We start from the raw sequence: 24,303 nt of genomic DNA, 5'->3' as shown, positions 1-24,303 counted from the left end.
TCCTGGCTCACTGCAGCCTCTGTCTTACTGGAGTGGGCTCATCTCAGCGCATGTGATGGAGTATCTTGTAACTACCAACATAACAAGAAAAAGTGAAAAAGTTAAGAATACATTAAGTGAAAGAACATGTTCTTAAACATTATATATGGCCAGGCGCAGTGGCTCACACCTGTAATCTCAGCGCTTTGGGAGGCTGGGGTGGGTGGATCCCTGAAGTCAAGAGTTCGGGACCAGCCTGGCCAATATGGTGAAACCCTGCCTCTACCAAAAATACACAAATTAGCTGGGTGTGGTGGTGTGCGCCTGTAGTTCCAGCTACTGGGGAGGCTGAGGCAGGAGAATTGCTTGAATTCGGGAGGCGGAGGTTGCAGTGAGCTAAGGTCGCACCACTGCACTCCAGCCTGAGATGCCATCTCAAAAAAAAAAAAAAAAAAAAAAAAAAAAAAAAAAAAAAAAAAAAAAAAAAAAAAAAAAAAAAAAAACAGATGCATACAACTAGAAAGAGCAAAATGTTAATAAAAAGGCTTATAGGCCAGGTGTGGTATCTCACGCCTGTAATCCCAGCACTTTGGGAGGCCGAGGTGGGCAGATCACCTGAAGTCAGGAGTTGGAGATCAGCCTGGCCAGCATGTTGAAACCCCGTCTCTACTAAAAATACAAAAATTAGCTGGGCATGGTGGCATGCTTCGGTAATTCCAGCCACTTGGGAGGCTGAGGCAGGAGAATTAGTTGAACCCGGGAGGCGGAGGTTCCAGTGAGCTGAGATCCTGTTGCTGACTGCACTCCAGCCTGGGCAAGAATAAAACCAGAATTTCTCTACCTTGCCTTCCATGGTCCTGCCCCCTTTTCCAGAAGTAACCACTCTTGTCTGCTTTTTGAGACGTTTTCTCTCACATTTCTAAATGAATTTGTTCTGCAATTTCTCAGTTTGGAAGCCAGTGTCCCTCAGTTCTGGTGAATGTTATTTTATGTGCCTTTAATAGTCCCCTGGCTGGTCCCCTGTCCTCTCTTCATTAGTCCTCTTTGGCTGCTGGACTTCCTGAACTTCATCTCTCACTCTGCTCTCTTTTCGCTCTTTATAATCATTTGTTTGCTGCTCTGTTCTTTGTGGTGGAAAATTTCATTGATTCCATGTAAAGAGCAACACTTTTTTGGTGGTTTTCACAGTTTTAGGTTTTGTAAACTCTCTTACTCTTCCTGGGCTTTTTTTCCCCTCTAGCATCCTTTTTTTAATGGATTTATTTCATGGATCCTTATCTCTCTGATACAGTAATGAGAGGTTTTTCTTGTTATAAATGTTGTCTCCCTGGATCCTCCAGATTCCCTCTGAGAGGCTTGCTTCTTTTTTTTTCAGTGGTTGATTTGGTCTCCCTCACCAACACTTGGGGGACTTGCATTGAACACTCTCTGTGTTGCTAAAAAACGGGGTGTCTGGGCCAGGCGCGGTGGCTCACGCCTGTAATTCCAGCACTTTGGGAGGCCGAGGTGGGCGGATCACCTGAGGTTGGGAGTTTGAGACCAGCCTGACCAACATGGAGAAACCCCGTCTCTGTTAAAAATACAAAAGTTAGCTGGGCGTGGTGGTGCATGCCTGTAATCCCAGCTACTCCAGAGGCTGAGGCAGGAGAATCGCTGGAATCTGGTTGGCGGAGGTTGTGGTTAGCCAAGATTGCACCACTGCACTCTAGCCTGGGCAACAAGAGCAAAACTCTCTCTCAAAAACAAACAAAAAAACCCCGGCGTTCCTTTTATTAGGAATAGCCAACGTTTTGAGTGCCTGGAACACAGATGAGCTCATTTAGTCTTCACAGCCACTTGATGGAGCTGGGGACGGGTATTCCAATTTTACAGCTGACAAAACTGAGGCCCATAGAGGTGACATGGGCCTGAATTGGTGCCCTAAGCCTGATGATACATTTTCTTTGATTTTTCTTCGGTTACAGGTGAGGTTCAACATTTCCTGCTTTTTGCTTTTGAGATGGAGTCTCACTTTGTTGCCCAGGCTGGGGTACAGTGGCGAGATCTCAGCTGAGTGCATCCTCCACCTCCTGGGTTTGAACAAGTGACTCTTGGGTCTCAGCCTCCTGAGGAGCTGGGTCCACAGATACAGACCACCACTTCTGGCCATTTTTTTTTTGTATTTTTAGTAGAGATGGGGTTTTGCCATATTGGCCAGGCTGGTCTCAAGCACCTGTCCTCTAGTGATTCGCCCACCTCAGCCTCCCAAAATGCTGAGATGACAGGTGTGACCCACCGTACCTGAATACCTCTGGCATTTCGCTTTGTGATGAGTTGCCTTGTTTACGTCCTTTGGCCAGCTTATATTTTTACGTTATTATTTTCACCAGAGACTTTCGAAGTTAGCCTTTTAAAATCTTGAGCTGGCTGGGCACAGTGGCTCACACCTCTAATCCCAGCACCGTGGGAGGCTGAGGTGGGCAGAACACTTGAGGTTAGGAGTTCGAGACCAGCCTGGCCAACATGGTGAAACCCTGTCTCTACTGAAATAAAAAAAATTAGTTGTGTGTGGTGGGGCACGCCTCTAGTCCCAGCCACTCAGGAGGCTGAAGCGGGATAATCGCCTGAACCCGGGAGGCGGAAGTTGCAGTGAGCTGAGATTGTGCCACTGCGCTCCAGCTTGGGTGGGAGTGAGACTCTATCTCACACACACACACACAAAAAAATAAAATAAAATTGAGCTTCCTCTTGGCCCCTATCCCGTATTCACGTTGCTCCAAGCCTATCACCATGTGTGGCTGTACCTCTGATGCTTCCTGCCGCTCTCTTCCCATGCACTGCAACAGCTCCCACCCTAGCTCAAGTCACTGTTGTCATTGTAGCCGCCTCACCATTGTCCCTGCCTACAGTATCAGCCACCCCCACTCTTCCAGATCTCTGGCTGGCTCGCTGGGATGGACGGACGCCTCACACCTGGCAGATTCAACACAGAACTCTTTTTTTTTTTTTTTTTTACGTGGAGTCTCAATCTGTCGCCCAGGCTGGAGTGCAGTGATGCGATCTCAGCTCACTGCAACCTCCGCCTCCCGGGTTTGTGGGATTCTCCTGCCTCCGCCTCCTGAGTAGCTGAGATTATAAGTGCACAACACCAGATCCGGTTAATTTTTGTAGTTTTAGCAGATATGGGGTTTCACTATGTTGGCCAGGCTAGTCTCGAACTCCTAACCTCAGGTGATCTGCCTGCCTTGGCCTCTCAAAGTGCTGGGATTACAGGCCTGATGTCTCGACCGCTCTCCCTCACTTCCTTTCCCATCCTCCCCTCCTAACCTGCCCTCCCTCACTGTGTCTCTTCTGTCAAGGCTGCCACCTTCTACCGAGTTGCACAGACCCCCAAACCTGAGAGTCATCTTGCTTTCTGTCTGTCCTGGGTTGGAGAATGTCCTCACCCTATAAATTCCTGCCTACACAGAACCTGTGAATGTGACCTTCACAGGTATGTGTAGGGCTTGGAAATGGGGTCTTTGTGGATATAAAGAAGTTACTGTCTTGGAAATTTAATCAAGTTAAGGTGAGGTCATACCACATGGGGACTGATGTCTTTATAAGAAGAGGGACACAGACAAGCACACAGGTCAGGGTGGCCAGGTGCCTGGAGTGACACAGCCACAAGCCAGGGACACTGAGGACTTCTGGCAGTTACTAGAAGCTACAAGTGGCAAGGAGGCTTCCTTTCCTGGATCCCTGAGAGGGAGTGTGGCCCAGCTGACAGTTTGATTTTGCATTTCTAACTTCCAGAACTGTGAGAGAATGAATTCCCACTGTTCTTAGCCACCCAGTTTATAGTCTTGTGTTACAGCAGCTCCAGGAAAGCAGCGCCTTCTCTTTTACTGGATCGTGCCTCATCCATTCCGTTGACAAGCCCTGTAATCCCTCCCTCCAAAATACATCCTGAATTGGACGATCTTTCCTCACCTGCAGTGATGACACCTGGTCCAGCCCCTGAACTTGCCTCTCTGCTTCTGCTCTTGCCCACCCCACCCCTTCCCCTTCACCACCCCCATCCCCAGGAGTGGGCTTTAAAAATGCAGAGTGGCTCATGCCCGCAGTCCGAGCACTTTGGGAGGCCAAGGTGGGCAGATCACTTGAGGTCGGGACTTCAAGACCAGCCTGGCCAACGTGGTGACATGCCGTCTCTACTTATAAATACCAAAAAAATTAGCTGGGTGTGGTGGCGTGTGCCTGCAGTCCCAGTTACTTGGGAGGCTGAGGCATGAGGATTGCTTGAACTCGGGAGACAGAGGTTGCAGTGAGCCGAGATTGAGCCACTGCACTCCAGCCTGGGTGACAGAGTAAAACTGTGTCTTGAAAAAAAATTAAGATTAGTCCCCATCACTCCCTGCTCCTACTCCCTCAAGGCCCATGAGGACCCACTGTCCCTTCTGCTGGTAACCCTTCCTACTTTGGTTGTTCTGTTTCCTCCAACGTCTTTCTTTTTCTTTTTCTTTTTTTTTTTTTTTTGCCACAAACAGACCAAACTTGTTCTGACCTTAAAAATTTGATATGCCTTCTATTTAGAATTGTACATAGCTCTTTCTCATCATTCAGGGCTCAGCTCAAATGTCACCTCCTCAGAGAAGCCTTCCCTGACTATCCAAGTCAAATGGCTCCACACTGTCACTCTCCAACCCAGAACTTTTTTTTTTTTTTTAATTGAGACAGAGTCTCACTCTGTAGCCCAGGCTGGAGGATATTGGTGCCATCTCAGCTCACTGCAGCCTCCTCCTCCCAGGTTCAAGTCATTCTTGTGCCTCAGTCTCCTGAGTAGCTGAGATTACAGGCCTGTGCCACCACGCCCAGCTACTTTTTGTATTTTTAGTACAGACAGGGTTTCACCATGTTGGCCAAGCTGGTCTCAAAGTCCTGGCCTCAAGTGATCTGCCTGCCTCAGCCTGCTGAAGTGCTGGGTTACAGGCGTGAGCCACCACGCCCAGGACATCATTATATTTCCTTCATATCATTCCTCGCGATGGGTTTCTTGCCTGTTTGCTTTATTGTGTATGGCCAGTCTGCTCTTACGGGAGTGTAAGTTCCTCTCAGGCGGGGAATTTGCCTGTCTTGTTTATCACAATCCTGAGTGCCTGGCAGAGAGTAGGCACTTGAAAAATATTTGGAATTGACTAATGCTGCCCTCAGCATCATTCTCCTAAATCATATTTGAGATTCTTTCACACCCCATACTGCAGAGTTTTCTGTGGTTCCTTACTTCTTACTGAATAAGGTCTAAGCATCTCCACACGGGGCTCCTGACTCTCTTTGGGATACTTCCATCATCTCCTTTCCAGGCTTCCTCCCAGGACATGTTTGCACATACCTGTGCTGCCTTGACCTCTTCTGTTCCCTAACCCTGCCTTGCTGCTCCTGGAATGCGCGCCCGCCCAGTTGCTCCCGGTCCCAGCCCTAACCTGCTTCTCAGCCCCTTCTGCGTCATTTGGTAAAGCGCTCTGTGCAGCCTTGCCTGGATGCATCTAGTTGAAGCCCCTGCCCCCAGTCCCTCTCTGGACCCTCCCAGAGTGCTGTAGGGCATTTGGCCTCGTGGTGTGTCCTCTGCCAGATCCTGCCCTGCTTGAAACTTTGAGCTCCTGGCTGTCTGGAATCCCAGCTCCTTGCTGACTGTCTCTCACAGTTGGATGGCACAGTTTTTTGTATACAGACGTGTGTATAAATAGGAGCCCATTTATACGTGATACTGAATTGGATTGAAACTTGGAGTGTTGCTGATCTGTTGGGGAGCCCAGGGGACCCCTGGGCTGCTGGGAATGACTCCCCTTTGTCATTTGTGGTATGTGTGGGGGATCCATCTGGTCACGCAGCACATCTGTGTTATTATCTATTCAGACACCTGTATATGCCCTGTTCAGGATGGGAACATCGTGTTAAAATTCCTCAGGAACTCTAGCATTTAGATCAGAGGGGTCTTGTTCAACCACTTTTCTCAAGTCACTGGCTGCAATGTAAAAATAGAGACATACTAAACAGATGGAGCATCTGCTTGTGGGCCAGTTTTTGTGCCGAGAATTTTGCACACATAATCCCATTTAATCCTTACCACCCTCCTAGGAGATGAGCTGCACCTCAGGAGGTAGGATGGTGCTGTAGTCACGAACAGGACTCAAATGAGTTCCGCCACTGTGGAAAGCAGTTTGGCAATTTCTCATCGAGCTTAAAATAGAGCTACCATTTGACCTAGCAATCCCTTTACCGGGTGTATACCCAAATGAAAATAGATCATTATACTAAGAAGACATGCACTCACGTGTTCATCACAGCATATGTCTTTTTTTTTTTTTGAGACGGAGTTTCACTCATGTTACCCAGGCTGGAGTGCAACGGCGTGATCTTGGCTCACTGCAACCTCCGCCTCCTGGGTTCAGGCAATTCTCCTGCCTCAGCCTCCTGAGTAGCTGGGATTACAGGCACGCACCACCATGCCCAGCTAATTTTTTGTATTTTTAGTAGAGACGGGGTTTCACCATGTTGACCAGGATGGTCTTGATCTCTTGACCTCGTGATCCACCCGCCTTGGCCTCCCAAAGTGCTGGGATTACAGGCTTGAGCCACGGCGCACGGCCACAGCATATGTCTTACAATAGCAAAGACATGGAATCAACCTAGGTGCCCATCAGTGGTGGACTGGATAGAGAAAATGTGGTACATTTGCACCATGGAATACTATATAGTCATGAAAAAGAATGAGATCATGTTCATTTTAGCAACATGGATAGAGCTGGTGGCCATTATCCTAAGCGAATTAACACAGAAAGAGAAAACCAGATACCGCCCGTTCTCACTATTAGTGGGAGCTAAGCATTGAGCACACATGGATGTAAAGATGGTAAAAAGAAACACTGAGGACTCTGAGGAGGGGAGAGAAGGAGGGGGATGGGCTTTGGAAAACTACCTATTGGGTACTGTGGTCACTACCTGGGTGACCATGTAACCAGTGGTCACCAACATACCCATGTAACAAACCAATACCCATACCAATACAATGGTCACCAATATACCCATGTAACAAACCTGACCTGTACCTTCATAAGCTGAAATTAAAAAAAAAAATCTAAATGTAAAGCTTGGCACAGGATTAAACTGTACATGGCATCTTGTGTTTTTTTGTTTTGTTTTTTGAGATGAAGTCTTGCTCTGTTGTCCAGCCTGGAGTACAGTGGTACGATCTTGGCTCACTGCAGCCTCCACCACCTGGGTTCAAGCTGTTCTTGTGCCTCGCCCTCCTGAGTAGCTGGGATTATAGGCAACTGCTATCATGCCCAACTAATTTTTGTGTTTTTAGTAGAGATGGGTTTCAGCATGTTGGCCAGGCTGGTCTCGAACTCCTGACCTCAAATAGTCCACCCACTTTGGCCTCCCAAAACAGTGGGATTGCAGACTTGGTGCTTTGTATGGACTTTGTACAAAGCCTGTGTAGACTTTGTATTTACAAATAGGCTGTGAGCTACTGTGCCCAGCCTGTTTTTTTTTAAGTGCCACACTGGCTGGGCCTGAATCTCAGTTCTGCTGCTTCCCAGCTCTGTGACCTTGTTCAATTATTTAACCTGTCTGGCCTCTGTTTCCCCATATGAGAAATAGGAATAACAATAATACCTAACTCTTAATGTTAGGAGGATTAAGGAAATTTCTCTTTATGTAAGTGTTATTTTATTTATGAGTATTACTATTTCTATTATGTCCATTTGACATAGGAATAAATAGGAGCTCCAGAGAGAGTAATCTCTTACTCAACATCCCCCAGCTGGTAAATGGTGGAGCTTGGATCCAAATCCAGATAGTCTAGCTGATAGAAGGTACGTCTTCATTCCACTAGGCTACATTACTTTGCTTTATAAAATTTTCTATTTTTGTTTTTCTGAGACTGGGTCTCTCTCTGTTGCTCAGGCTGGAGTGCAGTGGTGAGATTATAGCTCACTGCAGCCTCAACCTCCTGGGCTCAAGCAGTGCCCCCACTTCAGCCTCCTGAGTAGCTGGGAGTATGGGCACGCGCCACCACACCCGGCTAACTTTTGTCTTTTTAGTAGAGATGGGGTTTCGCCATGTTGCCCAGGCTGGTGCTGAACTCCTGGGCTCCAGTGATCTGCCCACCTTGGCCTCCCAAAGTGCTGGGATTACAGGTGTGAGCCACCATGCCAGGTCTGTATTACCTTTCTTAGAGAGAGAGAAGATGACGATAATTACTGGTAGGGGCAGTATTGCCAGGAAGACATGCAAAAAAAAAAATTTAGGGACATGCATATACTGAAAAAGTCTTTGTGCTTTATCTGAAATTATCATGTAACTGTACATTGTGTATTTTTATTTGCTGTATCGGGCAGTCCTAGGAGGAGGCTTTTTCTAGGATGTCCAGTTTTCCTTTGGGATTCTGCCCCATCACTCCTCACCTCCTCCTTTCCGTCTCCCAGGAATCATGGTCACCATGCTCATGGGAGCCTTCTGCATCCATCTGGCGAGTTAGGACAGAATATACTTTCACAAGTGGTGGAATGAAGTGTAATATTATTTAGAACAAGGAGGAGTGTCTTTCCTTTTCCTTGACCTTGAACATCTGCCCCCAAGTCGCATGGCTCCTTTGAGCCAGGAGAGACGCGTGAAGCTGGCAGTTGGGTGGTTTGTCACCTCCATCTTGAGGGAGATGAGCGAGGTGGGAGAAGCTCCTCTCTGATAGATCTTTGAGTTTTCTGTTAATGGAGCCGGACAGCTGACTCTTCGCTCCTTCTACAAATGTGGCCAGGGGCTGCTTTCTTAGTAGCCAGATCTGGGACAGATTGGCTCAGCGTGAGCGAGTGGTGGTGTTGGGGTTGGGGAGGCTTGACCAGCTGGTGCAGAGTCCATCAGCAGGCCCGAGCTGAGAGAGTGCTGATGGGTTGGTGGCTGAGTGCCACGGGAGGCAGCCTGGGGCAACGTGTTCTCATTCTCTTGATGACCAGCTGGTGAAAAGGTTTAATAAGGATGCCCCACATCTCCCTGTTTTTTTGTTTTTGTGTTTTAAAGTCTGCATGGAGTTAACAATTTTGGCAAGCTGAAGGATTCTGGGAATCTCTCTCATTTGGCTGGTCTGGATCTGCCTTGAAAGGACCAAAGTAATTAGTATACTTGCATCTCTATTATCCAGAGTCGTGGATTTTTAGAAGAGGAACACTGAACTCCAACAAAAAAGCCCGCGCGTTATTAGACTGGAGCACAGCAGTCTTCCATTAGGTGTAGCTGAGATCATTGCCACTGGGGGCTCCGGTCCAGCTGGCGTCTCACTCACGGTAGTTGCTTAGTAAGTGTTTGCTGAGCTGAGTTGCACCTAGAATAAAAAAGAAAAATAGGAGCTTGGATTTGGAGCAGGACTGAGAACAGTGGCTCTTTTTCAGCTTTGTTTTTGTGGCACTGGAGGTAGAATTAGGTGACTGGTCAATAAATTTGAAGCCCAGGTATGTCTTGGATGGCTGTCCTTGCTTTATGGAACTTATCACTGTCCAGGACTTCCCCTCGGGGACGTACGGCCACTGAAAGTGGATGCTGGGAGGTCCCTTTGGGTGTGACTTTCATTCTTATTTAACACTGCTGGTACTTAGAGTTTGAGGATGGGCCTGGGTCTTGTCAGGTACTTGGTGACTGTACTGGATGACCCAAGGCTATCCCCAGAAGGAGCATTTTAGGATAGACCCTGGATCCTGGATACCCAATATGCTGTCCGTGAAGCAAATGTGGCTTATCAGAATCTGGGGAGCAGGTAGCCTTTTTGAGACTTAAAAACCAGATCTAATAGATATACATGAATATGCCCAGATCTTAAAGTGTCAGCCCAGTAAGTTTGGACAATGGTATATACCTGTACAACTACCATCCAAAATGAGATAGAGAACATTTCTTTTCTTTTTTTTTTGAGACAGAGTCTCTCTCTGTCGCCCAGGCTGGAGTGCAGTGGCGTGATTTCAGCTCACTCCCAGGCGCAAGTGATTTTCCTGCCTCAGCCTCCTGAGTAGCTGGGATTACAGGTGCCCACCACCATGGCCAACTAATTTTTGTATTTTTTGTGGTGATGGAGTTTCACCACGTTGGCCAGACTAGTCTCAAACTCCCGGCCTCAGGTGATCCACCTGCCTTGGCTTCCCAAAGTGCTGGGATTACAGGCGTGAGCCACCACGTCCAGCCAAGATAGAGAACATTTCTGACATCCCAGAAAGAGCTCCTAGTCCCTAAGTCAGCTTCCCTCCTAGCTGCCACTTACTGACTTCTAACCATAGAGTGGTTTTGCATACCCTTGTGCTTCAATGGAATCATATAGCATCTATATATTTTTTGTGTTGTTTTATTTCACTCAACGTAATGGTTTTGAGATTCATCCAATGTTGGCGTGATGGTAGTTTGTTCCTTTTTGTTGCTAAGGAGTATTTCATTTCATAAATATACTATAATGTGTTTATTCATTTTCCTGTTGATGGACATTTGGGTTATTTCCAATTTGGGGCTCCTGTGAATAAAGCCGCTGTGAACATTCTTGTGTAAGTCTTTGTGTGGACGTGTGTTTTCATTTCTTTTGGGGAACAAGGAATGACTGGGTCATATGGTAGATTTTTTTTCTTATTTAAACAAAAGTACTTTTTCCTAGTTTGGAGATTGTAAACCAAGCTGCTGCTCATCATTATCACTGGGTAGGCGTAGCTAAGAAGAGTCAGGTCATGTATGTTGATTAATAACTGTAATTGAAGCTGAATGTAATTGATTATAATTTTGAGCTGCTGGGTTTAACTCTAAAATTATGTGAAGCTGGTAATATTATAGAGGCTTCTTGATAAAAGCAAATTACGTGCAGATACAGCCCCCATATGAATTTGATTCATACTTAGTCATGATTAATAACTGGCACGCCAAATTTAAGGCTGACTCAATGCAAAATTCATGTGGCTGCTCATCATGGGTTTCTGATCGACTGACTTGATATTGAACAGCCATGGGCGGCCTCATTCTGGAGGGTTACATACAAATTCCTTTCCTTCTTGCGAGCTTCTTCATCTGTTCTCTGGTTTCCTTCCCTACGTCACATCTGGATGATGTCCAGAGTCCAACAGTTGGATGTTGGTGTCCCATCTCCCCACTTAAATCCATTCTGCTTGGTGATGCCAAGTTCACCTTCCAAAATGCCTGTGTTAACGCTGCTGAAGACGGTAGCTACTGAGTGCTGACCTGCTCCACGGTGGCTAAGCTGCTGCAGCGTCCCGTGTGAGGCTTTAAAACACAGCGTCCATGCCCTTGCCCCGGCGAATCTGTTTCTGTAGGTTCTGGAGGGGAGCTGGCATCTGTAGCTTGAAAACTCCAGGTTGATTCTACAGTATAACTAGCGTTGGAAACAAGCCACCCATTGTCTGAAGTCCAAACCATTCTGCCTGGTTTCGTAATTACACCCAAATGTCCTGTTGTAAACGCCTCCCTGCCTTCTTTAGCCCTGCAGACCCTGCAACATAAGCTTCTGTGCACTGGCCCCCAGACTCCGCCCACTCTACACTTCCCAGTTAGAAAGATCCCATCCTCATTTCCTTTCCAAATTGTGTTCAGCCTTCAAGATGCCCTCCCTGTTCTTTGCTGTGCTGCTTTTTTTTTTTTGAAACAATATTGGTATCCCCTTTCTTGGCATGACCGCAGACTCCCTTAATTTATCCTGTCGGATGTCTGCCGTAGCCTCTCTTATTATGTCCAGAGCTAGCTCCTGGAGGCAGGGCCCAGATCCGCACTGGCTCTTTCTTCCTCTCCTGCAGTCCCCTGGGGTCTGGCACAGAGTTGGCCGTGTAACTTGCTAGGTCTGCCTAGGGACTTGCTGATTGACTTTTAACTATTAATTTTATATCTGATTTGGAGACAGAACTTAGAGACAGCACTTGGCTTCTGTACTTTCTAATTACTATTCTTATTAATTTTAAGATAGTGTTTCACTCTTGTTGCCCAGGCCAGAGTGCAGTGGTGTGGTCTCGGCTCACTGAAGCCTCTGTCTCCCAGGTTCAAGCCATTCTGCTGCCTCAGCCTCCCAAGTAGCTGGGATTACAGGTGAAATTTTTGTATTTTTGGTAGAGATGGGATTTCACCATGTTGGCCAGGCTGGTCTCGAACTCCTGACCTCGGGTGATCTGCCTGCCTTGGCCTTCCAAAGTGCTGGGATTACAGGTGTGAGCCACCATGCTTCTGTACTTTCTGAGTAATTATTATTATTATTAATTTTGAGATAGATTTTCATTCTTGTTGCTCAGGCCAGAGTGCAGTGGTGTGGTCTCGGCTCACTGAAGCCTCTGCCTCCCAGGTTCAAGCCATTCTCCTGCCTCAGCCTCCCAAGTAGCTAGAATTACAGGTGGAATTTTTGTATTTTTTGTAGAGATGGGATTTCACCATGTTGGCCAGGCTGGTCTCGAACTCCTGACCTCAGGTGGTTTGCCTGCCTCGGCCTTCCAAAGTGCTGGGATTACAGGTGTGAGCCACTGCGCCTGTCCTCTTTCTGAGTAATGATTGCCTTGACTTACATGGACTGCAAGTTTGTGTGTCCTCCTTAAGTATCCAGTAACTTTCTTGAGGTTAGAGTCCATGTTCCTTTCCTTCAACAAACATGAAGGAGGACCTAGTCCATAGCAGGCACTGAGTTCGGTGCTGTTCTTTTGAATTGTGTGTTCCTGTCCAATCTCTGTTTACCTTTTTAGAGGTGTGAGGAATTGATACATTCAGTGCATGTAAGTGAGCGATGTGCAATAATTTTCTGTCCCCTATTTATTAAGAGAAAAATGTTGCTTTGTGGCTTGGATTTTTTTTAGTATTTAAACTGTCATTACTATAATAAAGCAAATGCTCAACTGCACCCATCATGCCAGAATATTCTGATGTATTCCTTAAGGAACTCTTCACAAATTCATTTATATTGCCAGAGCGGAAATTGTTTCAAAATGAGCACTTACACAGAAATGGAAAGGTTTGCCTGATACAGGCTAGGTATTTAGCTGATTTTTTAAAAGTTATTCTATGCTGGTACCTCTGACACCAGAAAGAAATTAATAGCATTATAAAGTGCAGATTCCTGGGGCATTTTACATGATATTTTGAGAAAAAGAATCGGATTATGAGCCTTTCTAGGTTTTGAGCACTACAGAAGGGAGCTAGGGATTTTGCTCTCAGGGACTATGAAGAAGAGTTTGTAAATATCTGCTGATTTTAAATGTTTTCTCCAGTCTCTTTCAGCCTTCTGCTGTTAAGGCTGTGATTTACGGGCCTTCCACAGACACACAGTCCAGATGGACGTTAAGGTTACCATGCAGAAGCATTTCTGAAAATTGGATTTTTGTACATAGGATTCTTGACTCCCATTCAATTTTCATCATGAAATCAGGATGAAGATACAGGAAGATGCTGGGTGCCCCCATTCCAGCACAAACACTGTCTTTTTTTCTCCTGTTTTCAGCGTGGTATCCTTACCCTTAGCTGGGCTGGGGGTCCTGCAGTGTCTGGTGGGAAAGCTGCCTGGCTGCATGAAGTCCAGGAGGAACCTGGGTTTACTTCTTACCCAGGCTTCTAGTCCTGTCTGCACTCTCATTGTCGAAGGCTCCGGGGCTGTTCTGGGGCTCTGTGGGGTGAAGCACCTTCCTTCCAGTCTCTTCCCCTAGACCCAGGTGGCAGCCTTCCTGGGCATCTGTCAGGGATTACCTGCTCCTCTCTTCTAGCTTCCAAAATGTTGTGGCTGTCACGTCCTTGTCCTTTCCTTCTGTCTTTGGCTTTTGGATTCTTCTTCTCCCTGTGCCTTTATGCCAGTGGGAATTTGGGAGCAAGTCACTTGTGTTCCATTGATGTTTAACAAGCCCTACAGTGTCCATTTTGTGGTATTCCAAAGTGGACTAGGAATTTCACGTTAGTGTAGGAAACACTTGAAAATTAGATTTAGAGTGGAATTATTCTCTGATTGGATATACTGAGTAGGTGATGTTGTGAATACTGTTTTATTTTTTTAGACAGAGTCTCACTCTGTTGCCACTCCACCAGGCTGGAGTGCAGTGGTGCAATTTTGTCTCACTGCAACCTCTGCCTCCTGGGTTCAAGTGATGCATCCACCCCAGACTCCTGAGCAGCTGGGACTACAGGCGTGCATCACCATACCTGGCTACTTTTTGTATTTTTAGTAGAGATGGGATTTCATCATATTGACCAGGCTGGTCTTGAACTCGTCACCTCCAGTGATCTGCCCACCTCAGCCTCCCAAAGTGCTGTGATTTCAGGTGTGAGCCATGATGCCCGGCCATGCTATAATCATTAATTTTTAATAAGTTCTTTATTTTGGAAGTATTTTAGATTTTCAGAAAAGTTGCAAAAATAGTACAGGGAATTTCTGAATAGTGCTCTTCATCCAGTTTCCCCCAATGTGAACATCTTACATAAATATCATGGCACATTTGTCAAAACTAAGAAATTAACATTGGTTTGTTATTATTCCCTAAACTGCAGACTTTATTTGGATATCACCAGTTTCCCACAAGTGTACTTCTTCTGTTCTCAGACCCCAATCAGGTTACACACTGCTTTTATACTGTTCGTATTTTAAAGTGTAATTTACAGTAGAGGAAGGCATCCCTTTTATTCAGAGACCTAGACCAAAAGTATAACACCTGCACATTTTGTTTTGACATCCCCAGCTGTAGCTAGACTGCTGGGCGGGAATTATAGCATGACTTACAAAATGGCTTGCTTCTCTACCTACGTCTAAGGCAGTCATGGGATGTTAATGGTTTTAAGTTTGTGCGGTTTGATTTATCTTTGAGAAGCAAGTATTTAATGGGATCATTAGCACGGTTCATTCATGGCCATAATTTTTCTAGTCTTGGAGTAGTTTCTATCACAGTATTGGGGAATGCTATGGGATCAACTGCATTCAGTTATTTCTGACGCTGATTCATCCTGGATTTTGGCTTAGGGATTCTTTCCCTGATAATGGGGGAGGCAGTGAGTTAAACTTGGTCTTTACTCTGTAGCTCATAGAATTTCTTAAAAGATTCTGAGTTCTCGTAGGGGTAGAGGGTGGTGCAGTCAACTTGGGATGGACCAGCTTGCTCTGGGGCTTTGGGAAAGCCACCGAATCTTGTTGGTGTCAGTTTTTACCTCTGTTAAATGAGGTTTTTAGACTGAATGGTCCCCTAAGAGTCCCCTTTGACTCTGCATGAATCTGTGATTCTATCAGTAAACTCTTCAGTAGATTATCCATGAAGCTTCGAAAATTCTACTTGACATCTTTCCACACCCATGAAAATCTCAATTATTTTAAACAATTACCCCATGTTCGTGAAAGGACTTGAAGGCATTTGAGTATGAGTCTATATAATACTTAATTTGGAAACTAAAAATTACTGTAAAAATTAGGCATTAGACTAAAAAATCGATGTTGAATCACTTCCTGATCACACGTCCTGATTTCTCCACCCCCGTTGTTCCCCTTCGTCAGCAAGGATGACAGAGAATGCATTTAGGCACCAAGCGTTGAACAGTTGCCCTGTCCGGGGCTACTCTGATGGGGGTGCCAGGAACAGAGATGCTTAAGGCACAGCCCTCTCCTGGGTGTGTGCACCTATCTGTGGGACAGGGACATGATTGATGAATCTAGTGTGACAGAAAAGAGCCACCTTAGAAGTGGGGTGCAGGGAAGGATGAGGGGAGGAAGAGGAAGAGAGGATGTCTGCAGAGGGCACACAGGGAGAGGGAAGAATCCAAAACGGCACTGACCCGGGGTGTGTTTCCTGCTGGGAACCGGGTTGGGGTGGTGTTTGCATTGCTTCTCAGGATTCTTGGGACAGCTCTGTGAAATGTGTCATTTTCAGGTGTCAAAACTGAGCTGCAGAGAGCTTAGGTTATTTGCCTGAGGCCACCTAACCAGTCAGTGGCTGAGCCAAGAGTCAAACTCAGACTTGATTCTAAATCCCATATTTCCCCACGATAAATACGGACCTGGGCAAAGAGTTGAGGGCGTTCGGAAGAAAGGGCACGTGAGATGGGTCTTGGCGTTTTGGTGTTGTCACAGGTGGAGGTGCTCAGGCCAAGGGGAGGGGGCTGAAGAGTTCAGCAAAAACTGGGGGCCGTAGCACAAATGGGATCCCTCACGATTGGGTAGGCCAGTCCCAACCTCAACTCCTGTTTTTTAAATTGAGGCAAAATTCACGTAACGTACAATGAACCACTTTATGTAATTCAGTGTCATTTGGAACATTCGCAGTGTTGTGCAGCCATCACCTCTACTTCCAGATGTTTTCTTTTTTTTTTTTTTGATACAGAGTCTCGCTCTGTTGCCCAGGCTGGAGTGCGGTGGCTCAATCCTGGCTCACTGCAACCTCTGCCTTCTGGATTCAATTGATTCTCCTGCCTCAGCCTCCCGAATAACTGGGATTGCAGGTGCCTGCCACCATGCTTGGCTAATTTTTTTTGTATTTTTAGTAGAGACAGGTTTTTACTATGTTGGTCAGGCTGATTTTGAACTCCAGACCTCAAGTGATCTGCTCACCTCGGCCTCCCAAAGTACTGGGAATACAGGTGTGAGCCACTGTGCCCAGCCTAAAGTGGAGTGTATGTGTGTGTGTGTGTCTGTGTCTGTGTGTCAGTGTGTGTGTGTGTATGTGTGTGTGTATGACAGGGTATTGCTCTGTCACCCAGGCTGGAATGCAGCGGTGCAGTCTCTGCTCACTGCAGCCTCTGTCTCCTATGTTCAAGCGATTCTCATATCTCAGTAGCTGGAATTACAGGCGCGTGCTACAACACCCAGCTAATTTTTGTATTTTTAGTAGAGACGGGGTTTCTCCATATTTGCCAGGCTGGTCTCGAACTCCTGACCTCAAGTGAGTTGCCTGCCTCAGCTTCCCACAGTGCTGGGTTTGCAGGTGTGAGCCACCGCGCCGGCCACAGCTCCAGGTTTTCGAGGCTCACCCCGCCGTATATGCGTCAGCGCTTCGTGCCTTCTCATGGCTTTCTTATGCAACGTGTCTCCATCCATCCGTGGGTGGATATTTGGGCTGTTTCCATCTTTTGGCGGTTGTGAACAAGATCAAGATCAGTTTTACCAAATTAACTGATGTCATTCCTTCATTCGCTTGCCCATCTGTAGAGATGGAAACTGAAGTCATGATAGTGGCAGAGACTCAAAGAAGCACGTGAACAGAGTGCTAGGGTGAGATTCAACCTAGGACATGGGAAGAAGGGAAAAAATTAGACTCTAGTTCTTCAATATCACCTTGCCTGGGAGTCACCTGTGCAACACTGAGACTTCCGAGCCCTGTGGGAGACTTAGCAAACCCGCCAAAGACTGAAGTTAGACATTCAATCCATTCTCTCTCTCTCTTTTAAAAATTTTTTTCCTTAGCTCTTTTGCAGGAGTTGTTTTTTTGTTGTTGCTTTTGGTTTTTTTTTTTTTTTTTGAGACGGAGTTTCACTCTTGTTACCCAGGCTGGAGTGCAATGGCGCGATCTCGGCTCACCGCAACCTCCGCCTCCTGGGTTCAGGCAATTCTCCTGCCTCAGCCTCCTGAGTAGCTGGGATTACAGGCATGCGCCACCATGCCCAGCTAATTTTTTGTATTTTTAGTAGAGATGGGGTTTCACCATGTTGACCAGAATGGTCTCGATCTCTTGACCTCGTGATCCACCCGCCTCGGCCTCCCAAAGTGCTGGGATTACAGGCTTGAGCCACCGCGCCCGGCTGTTGCTGTTGGTTTGTTTTTTTGAGACAGGCTGTCCTTCTGTCGCCCAGGCTGGAGTGCAGTGGTGCGATTTCAGCCCACCACAACCTCTGCCTCCTGGGTTCGAGTGATTCTTGTGCCTCAGCGTCCTGCGTAGCTGGTGTTATGGGCATGCACTACCACGCTGAGCTAATTTTTGTATTTTTTAATAGAGACGGGATTTCGCCGTGTTGGCTGGGCTGGTCTCCCAACTCCTGACCTCAGGTAATCCACCCACCTCGGCCTCCCAAAGTGCTGGGATTACAGGCGTGAGCCACACGCCCGGCCGGGAGTTTTCTTTTACTGTTGATACACTCATCTTCGAGCTCCTTTTATTATTTAGCAAAAGAAATTGGGCTACTTTGATCTTGGCAACGTTTAACTTGGAGGATGGGCCCCGGACAGACCTTCCCCTGGATTCGTTCGATAGAGTGGGCTTTGCATTTTCATTTTGGGAATAAAGAGGCGAAAGGGACTTCAGGGGACCAGCGAGGACCCTGCCATGTGTGTTGAAGCTGGTTATGCATTCCTTTTATGGACCAAGGTGAGGAAGCGGAAGGTATGAACCATCAGCTTCTTGTGGTTATACGTGGTGTCTTCAGGGCCGGCCCTGTCAGCCCACTTGTTTGCCTTTACAGGCAGGGTCACAGCTGCGGGAGGACTTTTGCTGTTTACCTCCGGGTCTATCAAGGGACTGGCTGGCAACAGTATTCCCTGAAGTCCTGGTCCCGGTGCTTAGCACCTTCTCCTCTGTGGCCTGCCCCTTCCACGCCTTGCTTCTTGGGGTGATTGAGAGGTAATCAGGTACACTGCTTTCTGTTTCTGTACCAGCTAGTTAATATGTCACTACACCCAGATTTTAAAAAGCCTAACATATAAAGGGGCGCTGCTGATGTTGAGAGTTTCACCTTCCCACCTGTGTTGGGGGGCGTTGTAGTGGAGCGAGCATAGAAAGTCAACACCAAGACGAAAGTATGCCAAATTGTAGGGTCTTTATTGCCGGCGGCCACGGAGGACTCACATCTCTCCAACCTGTGGCCCCGAAAGGAGGGTGTCAAGACCTTTTATACCTGTAAAACCACCTTGAGGGTGAGGGTGAGGGGCGGGGGTGGGGGTGAGGGGCTTCAGACATTCCGAGGGCTAGTGGATTCTGTCAGTCACCTCCTGGGTGGAGATGAGAGTGAGGGGCTCTGGATATTCCAGTGGATTCTGTAAATCACCTCCAGGGCAGGGGTGAGGGTGAGGGGCTCTGGATATTCCAGTGGATTCTGCAAATCACCTCCAGGGCAGGGGTGAGGGTGAGGGGCTCCGGACATTCCGAGGGCCAGGGGACTTTGGACATTCCGATTGTTACTTAAGTGGTTCATAGAAGTCAAGATAAGCGTAGTTTACACATTGCCTGGGTAGGGTGGAAATTACAGACCTTAATTACTTACTACAGGTTGCAAGGGCCAAGATGGCGTGGGTTTGGACTGCTTGCCTGTCACATTAGGGGTTACAGAGAGCAGTTTCAACAGGAAGCCGAGGTATGGTTGAGGTATGCAGTTTTATGGGGCTTTTACCATGTCGCAGGGGATTATTTAAAAAGTGATGCTTATCATAGGATCCAACAATGGCACTCCTTCGTGCTTATTTACTGAAATGAATCGAAAACTTCCAGCCCACATCAGTGCCTGAGCACCCATGTTTATAGTGGCTTTATTCATAATTGACAAAACCCAGAAGCAACCAAAAGGCCCTTCAATAGGTGAACAGATGAACTGTGGTACGTCCAGGCAATAGAATATTATCCAGTGCTAAAAAAAAATATTTTATCAAGTCAGGAAAAGACATGGGGGAACCTTAAATGCATATTACCAAGTGAAAGAAGCCAATCTGAAAAGGTTCTATGCTGTGTGGCTTCAACTGTGTGACATTCTGGAAAAGGCAAAACTACAGAGATAGTGAAAAGGGATTTCCAGGGATTGGGGGTAGGGAGGGATGAAAAGGTAGAGCACAGGGGATTTTTAGGGCAGTTAAAATCTATGATACCATAATGATGGATACATGATTTTATATATGTGTCAAAATCCATAGAATGTATGGCACCAAGAGTGGACCCTAATGTAAACTATGGAACAGCTGGGTGCTGTGGCTCACGCCTGTAATCCTAGCACTTTGGGAGGCTGAGGTGAGCTGATCTCCTGAGGTCAGAAGTTCAAGACCAGCCTGACCAACATGGTGAAACCCCATCTCTACTAAAAGTACAAAAATTAGCTGGGTGTCGTAGAGGGCACCTGTAATCCCAACTACTCAGGAGGCTGAGGAAGGAGAATCACTTGAACTCGGCATGCGGAGGTTGCAGTGAGCTGAGATCACGCCACTGCACTCCAGCCTGGGTGACAGAGCAAGACCCTGTCTCAAACAAACAAACAAAAAACCAAAATCAATGGACCTGGGGTGTTAACGCTGTATCACTATGAGCTCATCAGTTGTATCAAATGTGCCACTGCAGTGTGATGTTGACAGTGGGGAGGCTGTGTGTATGTGGGGACAGGCATATAGCAGAATTCTCAGTACTTTCCACTCAGTTTTTCCTATCAACCTAAAAGTGCTCTAAAAAATAAAGTGAAGGAAAGTAACGTATGCCTGTATTAATTTTCTGTTGCTGATGTAACAAACTACCATGAATGTAATGACTTAACACGGTGCAGATTTATTATCTTACAGTACTCAGGTCTGAAGTCCACAGTGATTTTAACTGGACAAAGTCAAGGTAGCAGCTGGGCCGCATTCCTCCTGGAGGCTTTGGAGGAGAAGCTGCCTCCCTGCCTTCTCAGCGTCTCAGGGCCACCTCCCTTCCCTGGCAGATGGCCTTTTCTTCATCCTCAAGCCAGCAGCGTGGCACCTGCCAAACTCTTTCTGACTGCAGCCTTTGCTTCTGTTTCCATGTCTCCCCAGCTCTGACCCTTCTCACTACTTTGCAAGGACCCTGTGGTTACACTGGCCTCACTCCGATAAGCCAGGATCTTCTCTCCATCTCCAGGTCCTTAATTTAATTCCATGTGCAGAGTCCTTTTTGCTTTTAAAGTGAACTCTTCACAGGTTTTAGGCATTAGGGCACAGCCATCGTTCCTACCTCACTTGCCCTTTAAATAACTTTCTGACCGGTGCGGTGGCTCATACCTGTAATCCCAGCACTTTGGAAGGCTGAGGTGGGCAATCACTTGAGGCCAGGAGTTCGAGACCAGCCTGGCCAACACAGTGAAACCCCATCTCTACTAAAAATACAAAAATTAGTCAAGCACGGTGGTAGGCGCCTGTAATCCCAGCTACTTGGGAGGCTGGGGCATGGGAATCAATTGAACCTGGGAGGCGGAGATGGAAGTTGTGGGTCACGCCACTGCACTTAAGCCTGGGCGACAGAGCGAGACTCCATCTCAAAACAGAAACAAAAGAAAACTTTGCTTTGAGTTCTTTTGCCGTTTTAGACAGGCAACCCAGTTCAGTTTCCCTGCTGTTCTTAGGTGGTTCTCCAGTTTATGTGGGAGGCAGGGAGATTGGCAAGGAAAAGAAGGAACTCCAGCCGGGTGCTGAATTTTACTGGAATGATAAAGGACAGGGATTCTCAAGGAGGGAGCCCACCTGAATTCGCTGGGATGCTTTTGTATTGCAAGCATCCCAGATTCCAACACACCCGCCCTCCAGAGTCACTTCTCTTCTGCCCTCGCTCGTTGAGTAACTTGTGCATGAGAACATTGTGTGTTTCTCAGGTGTAAAGGCAGAAAAAAAGTTGGTACTCAGTGATGCAGACGGATGAAAGGGAGTTTGGACAGAAGAGACAAGAGAAGAGGTGGGGCTGGGCGCGGTGGCCCACACCTCTAATCCCAGCACTCTGGGAGGCCAAGGTGGGCGGATCACGAGGTCAGGAGATCAAGCCCATCCTGGCTAACACGGTGAAACCCCATCTCTACTAAAAATACAAAAAATTAGCCAGACGTGGTGGCGGGCACCTGTCATCCCAGCTACTTGGGAGGCTGAGGCAGGAGAATCGCTTGAACCTGGGAGGCGGAGATTGTAGTGAGCCAAGATTGCGCCATTGCACTCCAGCCTGGGCAACAGAGCAAGAATCTGTCTCTCTTTCTCTCTCTCTCTCTGTATACACACACACAGACACACACATACACATAAATAAAAAAAGAGTGGAGATTGGGGAAGTCTCTCAAGTGATGCGGACAGCCATGCTGTGTTTCCTTATCACAGGATGGGGTGTGGGGAGGATTTAGAGGGTGAGAAGAGTGGGCTTACCTGGGTCACGTGGTTTTAGAGTTGTTGAAGGTGGGACTGTGTGGGAAAACCTGAAACATGCAAGCAGAGAAGTTGCTGCACAGGTCAGGTTTAAAAAGAAGAGTTGGGCCGGGTGCAGTGGCTCATGCCTGTAATCCCAGCACTTGGGGAGGCCAAGGTGGGCAGATCACTTCAGGTCAGAAGTTCAAGACCAGCCTGGCCAACATGGCAAAACGCTGTCTCTACTAAAAATACAAATAGCCGGGTGTGATGGCACATGCCTGTACTGTATTCCCAGCTACTTGGGAGGCTGAGGCAGGTGAATTGCTTGAACCTGGGAGGCAGAGGTTGCAGTGAGCTGAGATCGTGACACTGCACTCCAGGCTGGGTGACAGAGACTCCATCTCAAAAAGTAAAGATAAAAATTAAAAGAGGAACTGGTACCTTTCCATCTCTGCTTAGTTTCAGGTCCTCTTTGGGGGGAGTTGACCATGCAGGACGGCTACTGAGGGCTGTTGAACTCTAAAGCCAGTAATAGAAAGTCTGGAAAAGGGATGGACTAGGCTGGAGCAGGTAGGAGGAGCCCTCAGATTTCTTTTGATGGTCTTTATTGACAGCCTGGCTCATCGACTTGAACTGGTCAGCCTCAGCTCCCACCCTCTTGAGCGGAGGCTTTTTCATTTTTAGAGTTTTGGAGGCAGGTGGAGGTTTCCGTGGGTGTCAATAAGACTTTTGCTGGGAGAATTTGGCCCAGAGCAAGTGACTGTGTGTGATCGACAGCTGGGAGAAGGGAATTTATGGATGTATGCATAGATTTGTTCTTTATTGTGCTGTTGTAATACCTGGTTCTGTCACTCTGAATGTTATTTTGCAGATAGGTGATGCAGATGATTTTTTAAGGCAAGGTATAATTAAGTAATTTTTAGAAACCCATTCAGCGTTTTCCATGCCAGCGATGACTGCCATATAGTTATGACGGGTAGTGCGTGTACTCTAGCCCAAAGATGTCATAGCACCTATAAGAGTAAACAGCCATGGATGAGTGTTTAATTTGGTCAGTGCTGGAGAGCTTCTTATTTTTAAGGGATGGAGTCTTGTTTTGTTGCCCAGGCTGGCCTTGAACCCCTGGGCTCAAGGCTCCCCAGTAGCTAGGACTGCAGTCATTCACCACGACGCTGGCTCATCTGCTGGAGAACCTTTGATCAAATTGGCTTTGCTGAGATTTGAGACCAGCCTAATTTTTTTCTTCTCCTTCGTGTTTCTCCTCTCATTGAGTTGGTTGTGGTCCTGCTGGGTCAGTTTCCTGGATCTGCTACTTACTGCCTATAGCAGGGGTCTCCAGCTCTTGGGCCATGGACCAGTGCTGATCCGTGGTCTGTTAGGAACCAGGCCATAGCCATCGGGTGAGTGAGCATCACCGCGTGAACTCCGCCTCCTGTCACATCAGTGGTGACCAGACTCTCACAGGAACATCAACCCCATTGTGAACTGTGCATGCCACAGATCGAGGTTGTGAGCTCCTTATGAGAATCTAATGGCTGATGATCTGAGGTGGAACAGTTTCATCCCCAAACCACTGCCTGGCCCGTGGAAAAATGGTCTTCCATGAAACTGGCCCCTGGTGCCCAAAGGATTGGTGGACTACTGACCTGTAGGACTTTGAATAAATTACCTTATTGTTTCAAGATCCAATTTCTTTATCTACAACTAGAGATAGAAAACGTTGCCTGCCTCTGGGGGTGGTTGTGATGACAAGGTAATATAATGTAAATCTTGGCCCTTGGAAATACCAGGTGATCAATAAATATTAGTTCCCTTCTTCCTTTTTAGTGATAAGATAATTGATGGAACCAATATGTTGTTTACTTACTAGTTGTCTTCAAGTATTTGAGAGGCTGTCACCTATAACGTAGGGAAGGCACATTTTTTGGTGTTCTAGGGAGCAAAGCCACAGCTAAAAGGTAAAAGTGGAAAGGAGACAGACTTCAGCTCAACATAAGAAAGAACTTCGTAATAATTAGACCTGTGTTACAATACAGTGGTGCTTGTGAAGTAGTGAGCAATTTGTCTTGGAAGAATTTAATTAAAATAGGATTTTTGGGGCTGGGTGTGGTGGCTCACGCCCATATTCCCAGCACTTTGGGAGGCCAAGGTGGGCGGATTACCTGAGATCAAGAGTTTGAGACCAGCCTGTCCAACATGGTAAAATCCCATCTCTAAAAAATGCAAAAAAAAAAAAAAATTAGCTGGGCGTAGTGGTGCGTATCTACAATCCCAGCTACTTGGGAGGCTGAGGCAGGAGAATC

The 24,303-nt window shown here is 46.9% G+C and overlaps 1 protein-coding gene across 4 annotated transcripts in view; it reads left to right on the top strand.

Moving 5' to 3' along the window:
* Positions 1-24,303, top strand: part of SLC39A11 (solute carrier family 39 member 11) — a 462,191-nt gene that overhangs the window by 40,407 nt on the left and 397,481 nt on the right. The window contains exon 1 of one of the 4 annotated variants that reach the window (XM_037740988.1): positions 22,472-22,570. The exons of the other annotated variants lie outside the window; for them this stretch is intronic. The gene's annotated coding sequence lies outside the window, so the exon portion shown is untranslated. Of the gene's footprint in view, positions 1-22,471; positions 22,571-24,303 lie in introns of those variants that run through there. 4 annotated transcript variants of the gene reach the window in all.

Source organism: Cebus imitator, unplaced genomic scaffold (genome assembly GCF_001604975.1).
Source record: "Cebus imitator isolate Cc_AM_T3 unplaced genomic scaffold, Cebus_imitator-1.0 Scaffold93, whole genome shotgun sequence".
Taxonomy (NCBI): Eukaryota; Metazoa; Chordata; class Mammalia; order Primates; family Cebidae; genus Cebus; species Cebus imitator.
Note: the sequence above shows the minus strand (reverse complement) of the source record. Positions and strands in the feature narration are given on the sequence as shown.